Source organism: Homalodisca vitripennis, chromosome 4 (genome assembly GCF_021130785.1).
Source record: "Homalodisca vitripennis isolate AUS2020 chromosome 4, UT_GWSS_2.1, whole genome shotgun sequence".
Taxonomy (NCBI): Eukaryota; Metazoa; Arthropoda; class Insecta; order Hemiptera; family Cicadellidae; genus Homalodisca; species Homalodisca vitripennis.
Window position 1 is genome coordinate 196,771,159 of NC_060210.1, and position 9,990 is coordinate 196,781,148.

The 9,990-nt window shown below is 34.0% G+C and overlaps 1 long non-coding RNA gene across 1 annotated transcript; it reads right to left on the reverse strand.

Moving 5' to 3' along the window:
* On the reverse strand, nucleotides 1–6,575 carry LOC124361544. The gene is made up of 4 exons (XR_006922316.1): nucleotides 6,510–6,575; nucleotides 4,120–4,311; nucleotides 439–638; nucleotides 1–215 (listed from the first exon to the last, which is right to left on the reverse strand). It is a non-coding gene; the product is annotated as an uncharacterized LOC124361544 (long non-coding RNA).
* Between the last annotated feature and the right edge of the window lie 3,415 nt (nucleotides 6,576–9,990).

A 9,990-nucleotide genomic window follows, 5' to 3' on the forward strand; every position in this document is an offset into this window, starting at 1 on the left:
TAAAACACAGCCTATAAAACAGTCTGGTACTTTGTGAGTAAGGTATTAATTGGTATTTAGTCGAGTACGTAACAGAAATTACCTCTTTGTCTTCGTAACGTGATGGCGAGTAAATCGTCTGGTTGAATTTGAGACGGAATTTCCAAGACCAGGCCTGCTCTGGTAACGTTCAGTTTCATCACGTGTTTTATAAAAATTATATTCCACTTTTTCCCCTGTAAATTTCAGTATAAAATTACTTTAAAATATATTAATTCTTTTTATTCCTTTAAATAAACTATCGTCAAATAATGAACTTCAGGCAAAGATAGGATCTAAAATTATGTAATTTTATATTTACTTACTATTGTACAACTCTATCATCTATTTTAACTAAGCTTTCATCACCTATTGTTCCAATAAAACTTGAATCGTTAGGTAGTAGTAAAGTCAACTTACTTTTAAAATTTGCTGCAAGTCAAACTGTGAATGGAGTTCAGCAAATATGACCTGTGGGTACCTCCAAATGCTGGCAATCATTTGGCCAAAATTGTGTTCCAACAAGGACTCCAGATTTTGAGTAACGGACTCCAAACTTTTATTGACACCCTTTATTGCTATCGTATTACTGGGCAAGTACAGACTGGGTGCACTCAAATCTGCAATAAGAAATGGAATTATTCATTTAATTTCGAAATTTATTGGTATTGGAGCATTTTAAATTGGGTAAGTAGAACTAAAAAAGTTCATTCTTAAAATAGACCTTGCCAATAAGTAGTTTTAATACATATATATGCTGAAATTCTTGTACGAGAGCTGTCCGTAAAGTATCCGATATTCGAGCTAATATTATTAGATTCATCATGCACTAACTCTGTATCCTCCTGCTTGCATCAAGAAGCTCTCATTCATACCTTTAGTAAGTCTGCTGTAAGTCAGCGTTCAGTGCATCTGTTTCTAATGTCTTCATTGAATTTTATTAACCCTGTTGATGGAGCGTGATCAGCAGATTTGGATCAAGTTTTGTTTAAAACTCGGAAGAATGTGTGTGAATATAACTGAAATGATCCAAAAGACTTTCAGGGGGAACCATATCTCTGACTTCTGTGAATTATGTGGTTCAAACTGTTGAAAATCGCCGTGAAACGTGATCCACACATTCTACTCAGACATCATCAACAAGAACCCCAAAAAAACATTGAACGCGAGCGGTTAGCCAATTAAAGTGGACAAATGCTAAAGTGTGCGTGAGTTAGGAAAAGATTTTCACATATTGAAAACCACTATTACTGAAATTCTCTCCAAGGATTTCAATAGTTGCAAAATTCATTCCAAATAGCTCACCAAAATATCAAAAGCGGCTACATTTTGAACTTGTGCAAGACTTGTATAAAACCATAATCACTGATTCTGAGTTAAATAATGAAGTGACAATGAGACATGAATTTATTGCTATGATCTTAATCCAACCTGAAAACCCAATGCCTTAAAAATAAGAGCTCCACAAGTCTGAAACAAACAATCTGGTATATGTGATCTGAGATCGGGAAAGTACCGATCGGAGATGCCTCTGGTCATCAGTGCGTGCTTCAGTAAACCCCACACTTCCGGCAAAAAAAGAAAAACCATCCCTCGAGATAGTACCCAAATTCACACTCAGATCACATGAGCGCTCGTAAAGGTTAACTTTAACTTTGGTACTACTAGTAACATATTTATGATAAACTAATCTAAACCTACTCATATCGCGTAATAACAAGTAGTAGATAGGGGCAGAGTAGCTTTCTTCTCAACCGGTATCGCATTTTGCAGAAAACCAGAACCAATCATCCTAAAGACAAGTAATTTTTCACAGTATGTCAAAATAAAAGCCTGTTCTTTTCTAATAATGTAGATTTTTAGATCTCCGGTTTTTTAAAAAAACAATAGTGGCCTCTGGATAAATAGCAAAAATACCCACATATGTTATTGATGATTACTTATACAAACTTTGCAACCTGCCGAACATCAAGCTAGGGATGGGCGAAGCTAGAGAGGGGTCTAGTTCATCGTCACAATACCATGTGAAGTTGGCATCAAGGTAACCCCATTCTCCAATACAACATAAGAACAAACACAACTTTCCTGAAAGAATGCAGAACTTGTAACTACTTGTCTTCTTAACTTTAGTGGCCGAGACAAAAAGCATTTGGCCAGATTAAGTAACTCCCTGCGTTACAAACCATCTGCGCCACCACCAACACCTACGGCTACCAACTGCCCACCTAATTCGAAATCTTCTGAAGAACCAAACTCTAATTCTGTAAACAAGAGAAAAATCACTTGAAATAAACTAAAGAATTGAACTATTCAAAGCCCATAACTTCTGGACTTAGCTCTAAAACAACACCCACAGAAAGGTAGAAGAGAATCGGTGACAATGAACAACACCCTGCCTATCATCATAGCTAAAATGATAAAATTGCTGCCACTACAAACATTGTCACACTTCTATCATATAGATCGATGTACAGTACTAGATCACAAGTGCATCTAGAAACTCATTTGACTCTCCTACTTCTACCAAAACGTTAGCAGGGGCACCTTATCAGGTTGCATCTGATGATTCTTTGTGATCGTGACCAAACTTGTATATATGATAAATGTAGCTATACTTAGGACTGAGATATAGCTGCCGCCAAAGCAACGCTCACACAAATCAATTACGCTAATTTTTTGTACGTCGTTTAGCCAAGATTTTATGTAGATGTCTCAACTACTATTGAAGTTGAAGGACTGGGAATTCACCTTGATGAATACATTTGTACTTTTTTGCAATGAAAATAGCCCTATAAAACAAAAGATTCTCAGGAAAATGAGTAGAGGTGAAGAAAAAGGTTGAATAAATGGAAGATACAGATCCTGAATCTGTCTAATGCCTCAAAACCAGATTAAGAAACTGAATATCTCGTGCTGGCCACCTCCTTCTCCTTTTTAAGCTCTTCCATTACACTAACAATCACACACTATCCCATAACATGAGTCTTTATTAGAGATGTAGCCTTGAAAAGGTGTTTTATAAATATGTATGTAAACTTTTATTTATTTATTTTTTTTTAAATTTTTTTATATTTTTTAAATATTTTTTTACTATGTACATTTTGAAAATCATTGATTTCATCTTCAGGTACAAAGGTTAAGTTATGAAAATAAATAATTAAAAACCAATTTGTCATGTGTTTTTTCACTACCTTGGTGGCTAAATTTGTTGTATTTAATTTTTATGTGATCAATGTATATTGTTTAAAAGTCTATCGAATAATACATTTTTTGTTAGAAAATCTTTGTCATTTAATAATATATTATGATTAATTTTGGCACTTTTGTAGATTTCAAAATGTTCTAAAAGTAGATAATAAGCGACTTTTTTTTGCTTGTGTGTAAAATTTCAAGATTGTTATTTCGATGAATGTTAGTGTATGTATGGCTAGTGTTATTTAAATGGTCTGCATATTTTGAATTTGACGATGTTTCAATGCTTTTATGTGTTCATTAAATCTAATTTTGAAGGATCGGGCCGGTTTGTCCAATGTAGTAGTAGTCCAAAATGAACACATAAAAGCATTGAAAACATCGTCAAATTCAAAATATGCAGACCATTTAAATAACACTGGCCATACATACACTAACATCGAAAACAAATCTTGAAATTTTACACACAAGCAAAAAAAGTCGCTTATTATCTACTTTAGAACATTTTGAAATCTACAAAAGTGCCAAAATTAATCATAATATATTATTAAATGACAAAGATTTTCTAACAAAAAATGTATTATTCGATAGACTTGTTTTTTCAATGACAAATTGGTTTTAAATATTTATTTTCATAACTTAACCTTTTGTACCTGAAGATGAAAATCAATGATTTAGAAATGTACATAGTAAAAAAAATAAAAGTTTACAAAAAGTGTTAAAAGGTTTATTTATATTGTATCATACATATGAGTCTTTAAATTTAACCCATTTAGATACATTCTTAACAAACGGCTAGGCCTTCTTTTGTTGGGAAGGTTGTTAGGCACTTAGAACTTATTAAAAGCTGCAGAACTATATATACAGTACTGCATGAAAATATATAATTGTTTTGAGGAAACCTTTTACCTGTAGTCCAGTGAACATGGAACGCTGGAACACTGTATCTGTTCACATCAAACAATTTTTCACTTTCTTCTTCTGCAGTCTTAACAGAGTCCCATCGCAATACAGTCCAATCTTTATCTTCTACTTTAACTGGCTTCACAGACACATAATTTAGCTTGTTTAAAAATATCTTGCAGTTTTGACGTACTCAATCTGGAAATTGAAATAAACTGTTAAAAGATATGTAAAAGTAATTAAATGTAAAACTTCCTAAATACAAATTTAATTCTTTGTAATGTTGTAAATTTATTTGAATTATTGTTGTTTTCAAAGTTGTATAAGCTTCGCAAACCACCCTTTACCTGGGAAAACTTTTAAAAATATAAGACACAAATTGCATTATTACGAGGGGGGGGTACCCAAAAAAACCGGAATTGTATTGCTGGCAGCCGGCAGCGTGTAGTACGCATTCCTGCCGCTAGGCGTGTGTTCGCGCAACCCATTGCGAGCTCAGTGACCCCAGTTTCCGTTGTCCTAGTGCATTCTGTTCGTTCGTAGTGGACTGTTTTCGCTATAACCCTGTTTTGTTTTTTTGTTTCGTTTTTTGTCATGGCAAGTTTAAGTGAACAACGTGCAGCTGTGAAATTTTTGTTTTTTACTTGGTAAAAATGCTGCAGAAACTATTTTAATGTTGAATACAGCTTACAAAGATGATGCTATGGGGAAAACTCAGGTCTACGAGTGGTTCGCTTGATTTAAAAATGGCGACATGTCGATTGAAGACAAACCTCGTTCTGGACGTCCATCAACCTCTCGAACGGACGAAAAATGTTGAGAAAATTCGTGAACTTGTGTGCTCACCCGACCGTCGACAGACAATTGAGGAACTAATCAGAGAGGTAGTGGGTTAACTTGGGAGCTCGGTTCAGCGAAAAGTTCGCCCAGAAAAAGACCCGATTTTGTGGCAGACTGGAGACTGGTTCATTCCACCACGACAATGCACCGGCACACACAGCCATCTCAGTTAGGCAGTTTAGCCAAAAACGGCATGGTTCCGCTGCCCCACGCACCTTACTCGCCTGACCTCGCTCCATGCGACTTTTTTTTATTTCCACACATTAAAAGAGGCTTGAAAGGTCAACGATTTGACAGCGTTGAAGAGGTTAAAAAAAAAAACGAAACTCGAGCATGCAGCCGATTTCTAAAGATGACTACAAAAAATGTTTTGATCAATGGAAATACCGTTGGGACAAGTGTATTAGTTGTAATGGAGATTATTTTGAAGGAGATAAGGTCGTATTGTAAAAAATTTGATAATATATAATTTTTATAAAATAATTTCGGTTTTTTTGGGTACCCCCTCGTATTAATAGCAAACACTAAATTCTTTAAAAAATATCATTATTACCTCAAGTCATATATAATAAAAAAACTTCCATGCCAGAAGCTATAACTCATGTACATAATGTAAAAGTTCACATTTTTATCATTTCGGGTTTTTATTTGGACAGCATAAATTTCGTAACTGTTTGTGGATAATCAAAATTAATTTTTTCTATTTTCAATGTTGGGAAAGAACTCTGAAAGGGCTGACTTTAACCCTTCCCACACTGTAGATGAATATAGTCTCCAATGATAGACTTTGACTTGAAATGCCAAACACGATTATATCTGAAAATTATACATTATGTCACTTAGAAAGTTTTTTTAATCGACAAAAAGACCTTTGGAATGGCAAGCGCACACTCCATGCTTATAGCGATTGACTAGGAAGTATTTTTAGACAACCTAATGTTAATTAGGCTGGCAGGCAGAGGGAAGCGCCCTTTGTCTAGGTCTACCTGCTCATCTGTTTTGCGTGTCCCACAGAGCCAAAATCAAATATATCTGTTGTCTGCCCAGGATTATAAGATATGATAGACCGTATCTAAAGAAACCTTATAAAAATAATCCAATAATCAGTAGTTTAAATCATTTTTCAGTTTAATTAGATTGTACCATGAATTTGAATTTAGATTAAAAAAAAAAAATCTATTTTATTTAGTATGGGGAAATAGTTATTTTTTAGATTCTTTTTAAAAAAATCAATAAATTATGCTAATATTTAACAACTGCAAACAGTTCCCTGTATTTATATTTTATTGGTGTTTCACCTCTCTTTGTAAGTATTTTTATAATAAAAAAATTTTACTTTGACTTAAAGAAAAATAAATTTTACACATGTCTCGGGGGGCCCCGTTTAAAGGAAGGTTAATGGAATTCATTAAAGCGTGTGCGAATGAGAGAGTTACAAACCAAAAAAATTATTGCAACATAATAAGAATCCATTGCATACCGTTAATTCATATACAACCCAACCAGAATAGAGGAAATGGGACATCTGATATCCAAAAACAATTGCAACCTCAAACCTGAATGCAGTATAAATGTGAAGGTAGACAGTCAGTTAGGGAACACAGGGTAAGAGGACAACTCCTTCTCTGACTCTTCTTTCCCTCTTCTGACACCGAAGTAAGTTTTGGTTGATGAAGTTAGGGGAATGCTGATCCCATTAACCCATGTGTAAGACCCGACACTCAATAGGAAAAAATATTGACTGAAAACGTCTGAGAAAATTGATGCATAACCAGCCGAATAAGAATTATACGAAAGATTGCAAAACTCTTTTAAATTCAAATTCAGGTGCCACACATAAATAAATAAAGACTTTTCGCCTTTTCGTTAAAGTTATTGTTAAACAGATTTGGATTAAAACAATATACTGTAGGGTATTTCAAACTTCTGGGTATCATTCTTATGTTAGTTTAACATTGATACACATCACTTTCAAATAATTATTTGATTATGAAATCAATATGATTGTACCTATAAATGTTTTGGAAACCCCTATCATTTAGGATTTGGTATTAAATATCTATTGATGAGATATAAGCAATGTATTATAGTCATCTTTTTATGATATCATTATCGGATCCTAATGCTAGCCCGCATCAACCCATCATTACTAATTATTCCATTAAAAAAAAAAAATTATATCCTGCACATTACATTATTTTTACATAACAAAATTCAATAAAGCCTAAAATAATAACCAGACTAGAAGCATGGCATGTCTTGTGCATGTCTCCAGAGAATCGTAGATGTGAGATTTGTGTTTGTCCTATATCGATTTTATTATTATTAATCTCAGACGTGTAAAGTTGATCTGCTCGTATAAGTAACGGTTACAGTAAATATTATGAGATAGGAAATCAGAATTCTCTAGACCAAGTTTTCTATGTACATATAAACTAAGTAGCCCAAAAAATATATAAATATGTATTTCCCTATATGACTTTTCTATGTAGGGACACCCCCCCCCCCCCCCACCCCCCCCCCCCCCCACCCCCCCCCCCCCCCACCCCCCCCCCCCCCCACCCCCCCCCCCCCCCACCCCCCCCCCCCCCCACCACTATAAGACCGATTAAAGAAAAGAAAGTCGTTTAGAAATTGTAAAAATGTATGCGTTAAGTAACTCAAGTGTTTTTTGTTAACACCGCTTCGAAGCATGACTTTTTAAACTTTAACAATAATAATAAATTCTTTATTCCCACTAATAAATGTATTAATGCACATTGCATGGCGAACGCCAGAAACAAAACAAATTACTGTACACCGTCAAAACTATAATAACGCAGTGGCATTTGTGAATAATAATTAGTTCCATTGTAAAAGACAATAAATATATATATATATATATATATATATATATATATATATATATATATATATATATATATATATATATATATGCGTATGTGCAATTCATCTTTCTATTTAATAGTAATACTTTTTATTTTTTATTCGTATATAAAATTGCAAAAAATTAATATTCTTAGATTATATTATATTCTTAAAACACTACTTTAAAACTATAAAACAATCATCGTTAATGTATTATATTTTAACAATCACAAAATCGATGCAATATGTATGTGTTATTTTAAGATATTTTTAATACCTTTTAACATTTTTTACATTTTTCAAACTAATTCAGTCTAGTTGAAATTTTAAATTAAAATAAAGTTTTAATGACTTTGTAAAAATCATTTCACTTAAAAAAACTTCAAGTTTAACCGAATATGTTTTTGTTGAAATAAATGTTTAACGATCTTTAAAAGTTATCTACAAAGACCAAAAATGTAGGGGAGACCGGGGCAAGTTGACGACCGGGGCAAGACGACGAATGGTTAGTTTCTCAAATTAGTTGCTAGGTAGTAGCACCGGTCGAATGTCAGTAGCGCTCCACACGGATGGCCTCTGAAATAACTGGCAGTGAAGACAAGTTCGCCATTGTGTGTGTTGTTACAGCGGCTTGTTGTTTTTGGAGTGCGTTTTTGTAACTTTCGGCCTTTGCATCGTAAGGTTTATTGAATACGCAGGTAAGATATGTTAATTTTCAATATTACCTATATTTACCTTATGTATTAGGCTACTCATAAATACCATGTTTGTTTATATTTATCTTAAACTTAATGCCAATAAAATTTACCTACTCTATTACGGCCGCTCGGGGCAAGATGACGTGGGGCAAGATGGCGTGTTCGTCATCTTGCCCCGGTTAATTTTACTGGTGCAAAGCTGAAACTTTTAAGAAGTATGGTTATGCATACAATTTTGATTTAAGTAAACTAATAACTGACGACACTGTGAGACTTAACCACTTATTTAAAAAAAATTTAATCTACACTTTTGTTTAACAATTTTACTTTAGAATTGAATTTTTATTAATTTAATATGCGGGTACAGATTTTTAGTTTTACTTTGGTTCCAGAGATGGTGAGAAACTACAAAAAGACTTCCTCTAGAGGAGAGTGGGAAAAAACCAACATGGATACTGCTTTCACAGAGGTCAAGGAGGGAAGAATGACTTGCTTGGGAGCAGCGAGAACTTACAATGTTCCAGAGGCAACACTTCGACGCCGACTGAAAAAGAACGTTTCGGTAAACTATTTTCACCTACACCTTGCACCACGTTTATATTTACAACTTGTTTTAAGTTAAATTATTTACCACCTTGTTTTTGATATTAAAACAAAATTTACTTTGGTATAACAACTTCTCACGTTACAAAGACAAGACTATAATCCGTACCCCAGCTTTTTACGCAAATACACATAACATTTTCATTTACTTCATCACAACATTTCTAAGCAACCTACAACGATTATTATTTACATTTTCCAAACCTTAAAAAGTACCAAACTTTAAAATAATGAAATAAAATAAATATAAATTTTTTACCTTTCCTGCTCCCCTTAAACAAGTTTTTTTTTTAGGATATGCCTGTCCATGGAGGAAGATATAGAGAAGTATTCAATGAAGAGCAGCTCCAAGATTTACACAACTATTTGACGGTAATGGACCAAATGTTTTTTGGAATGACCAAGTTGCAGTGCAGAAAACTCGTTTTTGAATACGCAGAACACTTAGGGATTTCTCATCCGTTTAATAAAGAAACTAAAATGGCTGGTGAGGATTGGCTGGCTACCTTTATGAAAAAACACAACTTTAGTATGCGTAAGCCAGAAGCAACATCTGTTGCAAGAGCAATGGGTTTCAACAAACCTAGTGTTGATAAATTTTTCTCCATTTTGAAGGAAGTGCGAGAAAAACACAATTTTCCCGCTGCTAATATCTACAATGCAGATGAATCAGGACTATCTACTGTGCCCAATAAATTACCTAAGGTAATTTCACCAAAAGGAAGTAGAAGAGTTTCTAAAGTTGTGTCTGGGGAGAGAGGCAGGAACGTCACTATTATTTGTTGCATCAATGCTACGGGAACTTACCTACCCCCCTTTTTTTTGGTATTTGCCAGAAAGCGAATGCGACCTGAACTCATGGAAAGAG